This window comes from Gracilinanus agilis, chromosome 1 (assembly GCF_016433145.1).
Source record: "Gracilinanus agilis isolate LMUSP501 chromosome 1, AgileGrace, whole genome shotgun sequence".
Classification (NCBI taxonomy): domain Eukaryota; kingdom Metazoa; phylum Chordata; class Mammalia; order Didelphimorphia; family Didelphidae; genus Gracilinanus; species Gracilinanus agilis.
Window position 1 is genome coordinate 221987847 of NC_058130.1, and position 12932 is coordinate 222000778.

A 12932-nucleotide genomic window follows, 5' to 3' on the forward strand; every position below is an offset into this window, starting at 1 on the left:
GTTAGTCACTATGTTTTAGCCTGCTTTTATCAGAAGGATCTAGAATTCTTAAGGATAATTTAGACCCAGAAAGTTTGTTTTTTTTAAAATCAGATTTTTTTAGGCTCTGCCCCACAATTGCTATGGAGGCAGTAACAGAGTTGTTGAGAAAGTATCTTAGCCAAGCTTACTACACCTGTTGAATTTGTGACAAGTATACGATTTTTTTTAAATAGACACCATGAAGATGCCTGAAGAGCCTTCACTGGATCATGAAGATCCAAAATTGAACTTTTGGGGTGCAGTTGATTTGAACTATGGGGAGTTGAATGAGTTGAATGCATTTGTTTTGAATGTACACTCTTATGCCAATAGGGGACTGCCCCAAATTGGCTTTTTGTCAATGTGGCTAGTTTTTATCATCCTTTCTTTTATCCCCAATTTTATGTAATTTAGAAGTTGACTATGTTTAGAAGATCCACTAAAAAAGACCAGCCTTTTTTACTGGATCTCAGGGGGGAAATGTGTTATTTAAATAAGTTCTGGGGTTCCATTTAGAGATATTTGGGCTCATTTGAGCCTTAAGATATGTAGATATATGACAAACTTCCTGTGGATGTTTTGAGGACTTTGGAAACTACACTTCCCATGATTCCTCTTGTAAAAATGGAGGCAGACAGGAAGTGTGATGATGTAAGAGAATGATATAAGACTCTTGGGGTCATTGGAGGTGGGCTCTCTTTGCTACCTGAGTGCGTGCTCTCTGGGGGATGTAAAAAAATTAGGTAAGGGACTGAATGTAATGGCTGAGGCAGTAATTTGAAATTTTTACAGGCATGTGGTTGATTTTATTCTACCAACATGGGCCTAAATAAAATATTAGTTATCCTCATAATATCAGCCTTTATCATTTTTAATCATTACAATGTAAGCTCTTATCAAAAGGATTCACAAGTTCCTGACTGATTGAGTTAAAAGGGTGGAGCTCTCTAAGTATGTTACTTGTGAATTCTCTTACTTGATGGCTAACAAAGTGTTAAGTAGGGATGTTTTCAGTTTTTGGTTGATTAAATTTAAAGTTGCTGATTGATAGACAAAGAAAGTTTGATTCATATTTCACAATAGGGAATTGTTATTTTATCTTTTAGTCATTTCAGTCATGTCTGACTTGGATGACCAATCCTGGGGGTTTTCTTGACAAAGATACTGGAGTGGTTTGCCATTTCCTTTTCCAACTTATTTTACAAATGAGGAACCTGAGGAACAAACAGTTAGTTAAGTGACTTGCTTAGGGTCACATAGCTAGAAGAATCTGAATCTAGATTTGAACTCAGATCTTCCTGACATTAGACTAGCACTGTATCCACTTCACCACATGGCTGCCCTTGGTATAGGGAGTACCCTCACCAATACTATCAGAGCCATCACACTATCAAAGCAATTGGGAGCTGTAGTGAAAACAGGACTGTCTTACCCTTTCACTTCACCAGGGAAGAAACTGAGACCCAGAGACAGCAAGTGATTTCCCCAGTCATCTACTTACTGAAAAAGATCTAGGATCAGTTTAAAATTTTTTTTCCCATTTTAAGCAGAAAAAGTACAGCCTTTGGTGTTTAACTTCATTCATTTTTCTCCTAGGTAGGTTGTTGTGTATCAAACAAGATAATATATGTATAACTTCACATGTATAATTTTTCCTTTCTTTTTTTTACATGTTGATATAATTTTTAACAATCCTCTTTTGACATTTGGCAATCAATGGCAATCTCTCTTCCTCACTCTCTTCCCCCCTGCCCCGAGATGGAAGATAATATGATATAGGTTATACACGTGCTATCATGCAATACATATTTTTACATGCATAATTGATATCAAATTGCTTGCCTTCTCAAGGAAGGGGGAGGAACAAGAAAAAGGAGAAAAAATTTAGAATTTGAAATTTAAACAAATATGGTAAAAAAAAACATTTGCACATCAGTGGGAAGTAATTAAATAAAAATATTTTTCAAAAGACATTTTTAAAAAGTTAAATTATTTATTTAAATATCAAAAATGTATAAAATATTTTACAAATCTTAAAGCTATATCAATGGTAGCTGTTATTTTTACTATCACCTAGTAGTGTATGACAATTGTGATTATTATAATAATGTGTGACTATTACAGCAAGCTACAACCTCTGGGGTTTAATTTTCTCCTCTTTAAAAAATAAGAGGATTGAAATACCTGATGTTGGGCAGTTAGGCAGTACAGTGGATAGAGTGCCAGTTCTGGAATTGGGAGAACTTGTGTTCAAATCTGACCTTAGACACTTCCTAATTATGTGACCCTGGACCCCAATTGCCTAGCCCTTGTCACTTTTCTGTCTTAGAATTAGTATTAAAACAGAAGGTAAAGGTTTAAAAAAAGAAAAGAAATAGATGATTTCTGTTTTCTTCCAGCTCTCAATCTCTGATTTCAACTGGTAAGAAATATCTGGGTAAGAACATTCAACCCATCTCCATTAACCCCTGCTCTTAGACTAATAGTCTTAAAGTAAGAGTTCTTAACTCCACTCTCAGAATAATGCCTGATTACAAAGTTAATCATATTGAAATAGATATATTAATATTTTAATACCAAATTCAGGGACCCTCAGTCAAGAAGCCCTGTCTTAGAGTTATTTAGAACACTGGGAAGTTAAACCCAACTATTCTAGGGTCACAAGTATGTGTCAGAAGCTGGATGGAAAGAGATTTTAGTGTTATATATGTCAGTGAAAAACAGGGAGACAGAATTTTGATTCTGAGAAGCAACAAAGGAATAGCAAGTTTAACTTGCTATTGGTTGACAAAAGCTTGTTTCGATGGAAACCCAACAGACATAAAATCCTGTAAGCAAAGCTAGAGCAGTATTTCTTATAAAAACAATTTTCCCAATCCATGACCACATTGTCACATCTGCAAATGACATTATGATTAGAATGGGCTCTTTAGAAATGAGAACAGAGCCTGTGTGGGAGCAATGGGAGCAGGGAATTTTGTTGTTCTACAGAGCCTGATGTTTGCAAACTGAGCTTTTCCCCCCAAAGTGTTTTAATGCCGAGTGGCCACATTTAATCAAAATAGTTCACTCTGTTCCATTAAAAGTCCTAAAAATCAAAAGCTTTTAAAAATCCACAGAACAGGTTTTCAGAGAAACAAATCCAACAACTTTCACCGGAATTTCAAAATTACCCTAAAACCTGGTATTTGACCTTCTGGCCTCTTCTGAAATTATACAGGAAACTACAATTATGTTCAGTATGACTTGCCATCTATCCTCAGTGTCTTGTGGATTCACATAAATTTCTTATCTACTTTCAAAGTAAACATAACTATTTTGTGTTTCAGGGAAGAAAGATGATAAACATATTATGATAATTATATCTCTAATTTAAAAAAAATTTATACAAAATATATCTGTCAACAACAGTCTCTCAGACTAAAAATTAAAGCCCATTGTGATTGCATAAAAATAATAGCTATAAGAGGAAAACGATAGTTTACTTATTATCTATTGGATATTGCAAAGTGACTGCATTTTAAACTTAGTCTTCAATAGCATCTATCCCGGAACATCAGTGGTCTAAAGTTACCGTATGACCAGTGTTACTTGGCAGAGCCAATGGGACTCTTTGGTTTTTCTGTTTTCAGTTCTGGGGTTGGCGCTTAATGCTTATTGACTGACTGTTGTCGGTGGTGTCAGGAGTAAGGAATGAGGCTATGGATTCCATAAGATCTGATGCTTTTGATTAATCCCTTCATATTGCCTAGCCCAAGACCACCATGTACCACCATCATGCCTTCAGGTTCCTTAGCTCCTGGAGTATTCCTATCCATTGTAATAAATGAGTTTTCAGGATTGTAATTCCAGAAGGTTGCCTGGATTGACTATGCCCCCTGCTGACCTGGAGGGCAAAGTTCTTTATCTCCTCAATTTCTTTGTCTGTTCTAGCCTGTTTGAATTGTTTCTTAAGATCAGCTATGATATGATTGCCTAGCCAATCTAACATCTCTTTGCTTCGAATCATGAATATTGGATGTGTGTAGATGAATCTCCTCTAGAGACAATGTTTCCCATTGGGGACAGCTCTGCCTAAAATATGATTGAATAGGCAGTGAAGCACCTTTCACAAACTGCCTCCTGATGTGATCTACTGTCTCTGAGGCTTGGATGTCTCTCAAACCTAGGACTGTTTCAGCTGACTCTATGACCTTATCCAGGAAGTTACTGGGATGTTCTTCTTCCCCTTGTTTGAGCTTCTCAAACTTCAACCACGAATTGGGATGCTTGGCATGTAGATGCATTGCCTTGAGCAAATCTGTTCTACATTGGACTAGATACATCATGTTGGCATGGGACATTAACTCTAGGTCATGGTGAACAGTAGGCCAGGCAGTCAAATTTGGGTTTGTCCTTGTCTTATTTAAAAATTTTTCCTTTTCTGAGGGTGAATAAAATTCCTCCAAAAGAAATTCAACATCATCAAAACTTGGGTTGAATAAAGTAAATGCCCTTTTCATTTCTTTGATGGACTAAAAAGGCGAAATGTAGAATTTAGGAAAACACCTACGGAGAACCTCTAGGTCATTGGGTGTAAATGCCTTGTACGATTTGACATGCACAATGCCCTCCCCTGGCTGTAAAACAGTCCTATCGACTATTGGGAGGACAGAGATGGTGGTTTCAGTCCCTGTGGCCTTATCATGAGTAGTCTTATCACTTGCTGTCACCTTGTCACTAGCCTTTGTCACTGTCCCAAAATGTTTGGATTCTATTATCTCCAATTGGAGAATCATATAATCATCTAGATCCTTCTCTTCCCTTATTTGTTTGACAACTCGGACCAACAGTTTCATTTGCTCAAGAACTTCCTGGGATATAGAGTCATTTGTATTCATCGTAGCACCAAAAACCAGCCAGAGATGGGAACACACTTTCCTAACAGCCTTAAAACTTTGAGATATTGCAAAAATAATTGCAATGGCAATAGGGATGAAGCAAATAAACTCAGCCAAAGTCATAGCACACCATCTGTAATAGTCATATAGTTGTAACATATGTAGAATAAATTGGGGAACCTTCTTAAACCCAAAATCAATCACTCCCTATGTCACTCACTGTCCAGAGAAACAGGGAGAAGCTACTCACGATGAAGACCATCCAAACTACATATTGATTCCTATAGGCTCTTTGCCTAAACTATGCTCTCCAACTGTAATAAATGGGTCAGGGGCCTTATGCTGGTAATAAGCCTAGAAGGAGGATGGTGCTAGTTGAAAGGATAGAGTGAGCTGTACCTGGACTGGGCTTGAAACTTGTTTATAAATGTAACAAGGAACCAACCCAGGAAACTGAGTGTCAAGTGAAACTCTCACTACTAGATACCAGGCTCCTTTAAGATATCAGGTTACCAGCCTTTCCCTACTGAGGAAACAGCTTCCTATTGGTGAATGGTAGGTTGACAGAAAGTGGATGTTGAACTTCCTGCCCTTCAGCAATGTTGTTTGTTCCAGCTGAAACTGCTCAGAACCCTTCCTATTGCCTGTCCCTGGTTGGCCTTAGATGGTAGGCAAATAATCACAGAATTCTCTGGTTAAGGGTAGGGGGTTTATTGACAACAGAGTGAAGGGGACAAGGCAGTGGAAAGAGGGTTAGGAAGTACTGAGATCTAAGAATGAAAGGTTTATCTGACTAAGGTTGCTAATAGGTCTTGTCTGGATGGTCTTCTGCTGACCCAGGGCTGAGTGATGTGGTCTCTGGATAATAAAGAAAGTTAATCTATGACTAAAGGATTTGCCAGTGATGCTAATAGTACTACCAAGTTGTTCTGCAGGATAGGTTTCAAGTCTATTCTAGGCCTAAGCTACCCACATTCTCACTCCCACCACCTGGGGCCCCAGGAGGTAAGGGATAAGTGAGTGTTCAGGGGAGAAGTTAAGGAAAAACAGAACCTAGCCCTGCATCTCCAGGGCTTTATATACTCTTGGCTCAACTGGCAGTTGGTGCTTTGCCCTATGGCTCATGCCACCATCAACATTCCAACCATGGTGACTGACAGGTTTCCCCAGGCCAACATGGCAAAGTTATTAATCCTATATTATACCATGCAGGGGCAGCTTGTCTGGACAGCTAGTCACTACTACTTGAAGAAGTAGCTTTGAACTCAAGACAGAATGAGGAGCCACTAAACCATTTATAAGGATCTCTGCTGGCCACCTACCTACTTAGGAAATCACATATTATTTTATTTAGATATTTCCCAAATAGATTTTTTTCTGGTTCTAGCATCACTGGCTTATGGGCTTGTAGGCTACATGCAGCCAGGGTGTAGGGTAAGGGAGAGCAGGTGTTGGACAACCTTTCACTTAAGAGTCTGCCCTACCTCCTAGGAGGGATGGCCTTAGGTTGTAATTGGATCTACAGGTTAAGCTCCATTTGGTGAATACAGGACTAAGTCTTCAAATGTGATAGGACCAACCTATACCTAACCTCATGCCCAAACCACACTCAATCAAGCTCAGGAAAGCTGGTGTCCCTTATAGTTAAAAAAAAAAATAATCTCAGCCAAATCATTCATGAGTTCATGATGACTTGAAAAGAGTAGAATGCATCATAGATAAAGCCAGTTCTGGCTAGTCAAGGGTCCAAATATATGCTTCCTTTTTTATTTGTTTGTTTAAAGGCATCATTTACACATTTATCATGGTTTATTGTTGGAAATTGCTTTTTATTCAGGCCTGGAGATGGGAGGTTCTGGGTTTAAATATGACCTCAAATACTTCCTAGCTGTGTGACCCTGGGTAAGTCACAACTCCAATTACTTAGCCCTTACCATTTTTTTGCATTGGTACCTATATTTGGTATCTATTCAAAGACATAAAAGCTTTAAAAAATTGATTAATATGGAAACTGTTTACTGCACTAAATCCTTACCTTCTCATTTCAGAAAGGGCTATCTTCGTGGTTCTCAAGATCGTTAAACTCGATGCTGGGTAGCGTAGGGTCTCTAACTAGGACTAGGTGTTCCTAGTGCCCATTAGACTGACTTATTCCTCCTAGGCATATGGCTACACACTATACCCCATCTTACCCTCCTATACCATTTTTCTGCTTATTAATGGATTAGCTTAAAAAATCTCTTGAACTTATGCTCCCTCTTCTGGTAAAGTAACACTAATGCATTCAACCTGACATGCTTGTCTGTCTCTGGTCCCCCAGTATGGCTTCTTGGGCTTCGAATGGGAAGGTGGGGAAAGCTAGTGGCACAGTTACAACAGAAGTAAATAAACTCTATACTAGCACCTAGTCCAGGACTCTCTCTAGTGAGTACATCTAAATTCCCAGATGCTACAAGTGTGGAAAGTTTTGTACCTTCCTAACTTTTTGATTGTGTGGTATTTCCCTTTAACAAACTGGAATGGAAATCATAGAGTTTTTGAATGACTCACAGTCTAAGGCGATGATGGCAAACCTATGACACACGGCCGCATACAGAGAAGTATGGGGCTGCATGCCGAGGATGAAACGTTTACTGTACTGTAGTGTAGACACTCTGTGCACTAGAGATGACAATTCTACCTATATTAATTTACCTATTTTGGTTTATTAAATATAGTTATATATTACAATTATACATTTTTGTTATTTAAACTATAAATATCATGAAATTATGTTTTTTTTTTCTTGAAGTGACCCACCACCCAAATTATGCTTGGTTTTTTGGCGAATTTTAACACACCAACCTCAAAAGGTTGACCATCACTGGTCTATGGGAAGGAGTCCTGGGCTGAGTGTCAGAAGGCTTGAATTCATAGGCTCCTAGATCTAAGGAGTCAAGTTAATAAGTCTTTATCAAGAGCCTACTATATGCCCCAGGCATTGTGCTGAATGCTAGGGATACAAATCTAAAAAAAAGACAATCCCTATCCTCAAAAATTTATAATCTGATGAGGAAGATAAGACACAAAAGAAAGTTATAAAATCCAGCTGGGATCATAATGAACCAGAGAAAGACAATGACCTTTTGGGGTTAGACCTAATCCATTTAATCTTAGAGCTTTGGTGTGTATGGTTGGAAGGGGTGAGGAAAGGTCATGGCTTCTATAGGATATATGGTTGGGCAAGGAAGAAGCAAAGAACAGAGGAACATGATAGTGATTCTAGAAGGGAAAATCACCTAAGTTTGTTGAGAAGAGGCTCAGGATGGGGACTCTAAGAAAAAGATGAGACAAATGGAGAAAACAAATATTTATTAAGTGCCTTAATATGTCAGGCATTGTGGTAAATATTCTTCCATTTGATCCTTAACAATCTTGGATAAGATAATTATCTCCACTTTACAGCTAAAACTGAGACAGGCAGAGGTTAAGTGACTTGCCCAAGTCACACAGCTAATATGTATGACCAAATTTGAACTCAGGTATATTCTACTTTCAGTTCCAGTATTCTAACCACTGCTATACTTGCCTGCCTTTAATAGGGAGATATCAGTTTTAATGTTATCTATGCCTTTGCCACAAGTCTTTAATCAACCTAAAATTTCTTGGTAGTAGATTTTCTTCTCTCTTAGGGAAAGGAGGTGCAAGAAGATTGTTCAGTTGGTACAGTTATATCTGACTCTTCATGACTCCATTTGGGATTTTCTTGGCAAAGATACTGGAGTGGTTTGCTATTTCTGCTCCAGTTCATTGTATAAATGAAGAAATTGAGGCAGAGTTAAATGACTTGCTCAGGGTCACATAAATAATAAGATCTAAGGCTAGATATGAACTCAAGTCTTCTTGACTTGAAGCCTGGTGCTCTATCCAGCCTGCCACCTAGCTGCCCAGCCATGAAACTATTAAAAAAAGTCTAACTTTCCGAAAAGTAATTTGGAATTAATGCTAGAAAAAATGACTAAAACATCTATACTCTTTGTCTGAGAAATCCAACTTCTAGGGATATATTCCTAGGAGGTCAAAGATAGAAAAGTCTCACATGTTAAAACACAAGAGCACTTTTTTTGATAACTAAGAACTAGAAACAAAGCAGATACACATTGAATGGGTTAAGGATGGAAGCTAAATAAATTATGGCATACAAGTTGAATGGAATATTGTTATACCATGAACTTTGAATATGAAGTTAGAGAAATATAGGACAACTTATATGAACAAATAAAAATGAAGAAAACAGAAACAGGAAAACATACTTCACTATACAAAAAGAACCCCAGACTGAATGCAATAATTATAATGCATGAGTGTGGCCCTTGAAAAAGAGTTGGAAAAATGCATTTTCCTTACATCGTTGCCAGGGTTGGGGACTACAGGAGCGGAATATTGTATATTTTGTCAAAGTTGGTAAATTTATTGGTTGATTTGACTGAACTATTTTCTCTTTAAAAAATTTTTGTTTTCAGGGAAAGTTCACTGAGCAGAGGATTTTTGGAAATAAGTGTTATGTAAAAACAAAAGCTCAAGAAAAAAAATCCTCAATAGTCATAGCAACTATTCTCAGTAAAAAAAGCTTAGTCCTGACCCAAGATCATATTTCATTGAGCAGCAGAAAGGTCTCATATGGGTTTGATCAGTCAAATGGGGGAGTATTTGGATTATGCCTGTGTTGCTGCCAAGAGAAAAATGTTCAGAGTTAACACTGTAGCCCTGAGGACAGCTTGTTCCCATTGAGTGTTTCTGTCCACCCATACCAATATGTAGAAAGTTGACAGGTCTGTGATCATGGACAACACAAGGAGTCTCTTCGGTGTACTATGTACAGAAAAGAAATCATCTGTAGGGTCAGTGTTTAAACCTACTCCTGCACCAATAATGTGCCAAATCTGAGAGCTTTCAGAGGCTGTCAGTGCATGTTGATGAGTTCTAGAGCTTATTTGCAAGACCTCTTAGTATCTTTATTCTCCTTTCTAAAGTTTTAGGGGTTTTGTTCCAGATCAGTGAATACAAGTATTGAGAATTATTGATGTGGAAACCCTCTTCTTGGCTATTCAAAGAGAGTAAAATGGGGGTACTGAGACATCAATTTGTCCCTGGTCACACCTCCAGTATGTGTCAGAGGTAGAATATGAATTCAGGTCTTCGACTCTTAAGTCAGAAGATTTAAGATTGACCCCAACATCCATTATATCAAGTGGCCTCTCTCTTTTTTTTATTTCTTTTTTTTAAACATTTATTAATAATCATTTTTAACATAGTTACATGATTCATGCTCCTACTTTCCCCTCCACCCCCTGCACTCCCCCCACCCATGGCCGACGCACATTTCCACTGGTTTTGTCGTGTGTCCTTGATCAAGACCTATTTCCAAATTGTTGGTGGTTGCATTGGTGTGGTAATTTCGAGTCCACATCCCCAATCATGTCCACTCCGACCCATACGTTCAAGCAGTTGCTTTTCTTATATGTTTCCTCTCCTGCAGTCCTTCCTCTGAATGTGGGTAGCATCTTTACCATAAATCCCTCAGAGCTGTCCTGGGTCATTGCATTGTTGCTGGTACAGAGGTCCATTACATTCGATTTTACCATAGTATATCACTCTCTGTGTACAATGTTCTTCTGGCTCTGCTCCTTTCGCTCTGCATCTGTTCCTGGAGGTCTCTCCAGTTCGCCTGGAATTTCTCCAGTTTGTTATTCCTTTTAGCACAATAGTATTCCATCACCCACATATACCACAGTTTGTTCAGCCATTCCCCAATTGAAGGACATACCCTCCTTTTCCAGTTTGTTGCCACCACAAAAAGCGCAGCTATAAATATTTTCGTACAAGTCTGTTTATCTATGATCTCTTTGGGGTACAAACCCAGCAATGGTATGGCTGGATCAAAGGGCAGGCATTCTTTTATAGCCTTTTGAGCATGATTCCAAATTGCCAGCCAGAATGGCTGGATCAGTTCACAACTCCACCAGCAATGCATTAATGTCCCAATTTTGCCACATCCCCTCCAACATTCATTACTCTCCCCTTCTTTCATTTTAGCCAATCTGCTAGGTGTGAGGTGATACCTCAGAGTTGTTTTGATTTGCATTTCTCTAATTATTAGAGATTTGGAACACTTTCTCATGTACTTATTGATACTTTTGATTTCTTTACCTGAAAATAACCTATTCATGTCTCTTGCCCATTTATCAATTGGGGAATGGCTTGATTTTTTATACAATTGCTTTAACTCCTTGTATATTTGAGTAATTAGATCCCTGTCAGAGTTTTTCGTTATAAAGATTTTTCCCCAATTTGTTGTTTCCCTCCTGATTTTGACTACATTGTTTTTGTGTGTACAAAAGCTTTTTAGTTTAATATAATCAAAACCATTTAATTTACATTTTGTAATTTTCTCTAACTCTTGCTTGGTTTTAAAGTCTTTCCTTTCCCAGAGATCTTGCAAGTATACTATTCTGTGTTCACTTAACTTATTTATAGTTTCCCTCTTTATATTCAAGTCGTTCACCCATTCTGAATTTATCTTGGTGTAGGGTGTGAGATGTTGATCTAGACCTAATCTCTCCCATATTGTTTTCCAAATTTCCCAGCAGTTTTTGTCAAATAGTGGATTCATGTCCCAAAAGTTGGGCTCTTTGGGTTTATCATACACTGTCTTGCTGATGTCATTTACCCCAAGTCTATTCCATTGATCCTCCTCTCTGTCTCTTAGCCAGTACCATATTGTTTTGATGACTGCTGCTTTATAGTATAGTTTAATATCTGGTACTGCTAGGCCCCCTTCCTTCACATTTTTTTTCATTATTTCCCTTGATATTCTTGATCTTTTGTTACTCCAAATGAAATTTGTTATAGTTTTTTCTAATTCAGTAAAGAAGTTTTTTTGGTAGCTTGATAGGTATGGCACTAAATAGGTAAATTAATTTGGGTAGAATTGTCATTTTTATTATGTTAGCTCGTCCTACCCATGAGCAATCAATGGCTTTCCAATTGTTGAGATCCAGTTTTATTTGTTTGGAAAGTGTTTTGTAGTTGTTTTCATATAATTGCTGTGTTTGTTTTGGTAGATAGATTCCTAAGTATTTTATATTGTCTAGGGTGATTTTAAATGGTGTTTCTCTTTCTACTTCTTGCTGCTCTAGTGTGTTGGAAATGTATAGAAATGCTGATGATTTATGTGCATTTATTTTGTATCCTGCAACTTTGCTAAAGTTGTTGATTATTTCTACAAGCTTCTTAGTTGATTCTCTAGGATTCTTTAAGTATACCATCATATCATCTGCAAAGAGTGATAACTTAGTCTCCTCCTTGCCTATTTTGATACCTTCAATTTCTTTTTCTTCTCTAATTGCAACTGCTAGTGTTTCTAGTACTATGTTGAATAATAGAGGTGATAATGGGCATCCTTGTTTTACTCCTGATCTTATTGGGAAGGCTTCTAATTTATCCCCATTGCATATGATGTTTGTTGATGGTTTTAGGTATATACTGTTTATTATTTTTAGGAAAGGTCCTTCTATTCCTATACTTTTCAGTGTTTTCAATAGGAATGGATGCTGTATTTTGTCAAAGGCTTTTTCAGCATCTATTGAGATAATCATGTGATTTTTGTTTGTTAGACTGTTGATATGGTCAATTATGTGGATGGTTTTCCTAATGTTGAACCAACCTTGCATTCCTGGTATAAATCCCACCTGATCATGGTGGATGATCTTCTTAATTACTTGCTGGAGTCTCTTTGCTAGTATTCTATTTAAGATTTTTGCATCTATGTTCATTAGGGAGATTGGTCTGTAGTTTTCTTTCTCTGTTTTTGATCTCCCTGGCTTTGGAATCAGTACCATATTTGTGTCATAAAAGGAATTTGGTAGGACTCCTTCTTTGCTTATCATATCAAATAATTTGTATAGTATTGGGATTAGTTGCTCTTTGAATGTCTGATAGAATTCACTTGTGAATCCATCAGGCCCTGGCGATTTTTTCTTAGGGAGTTCT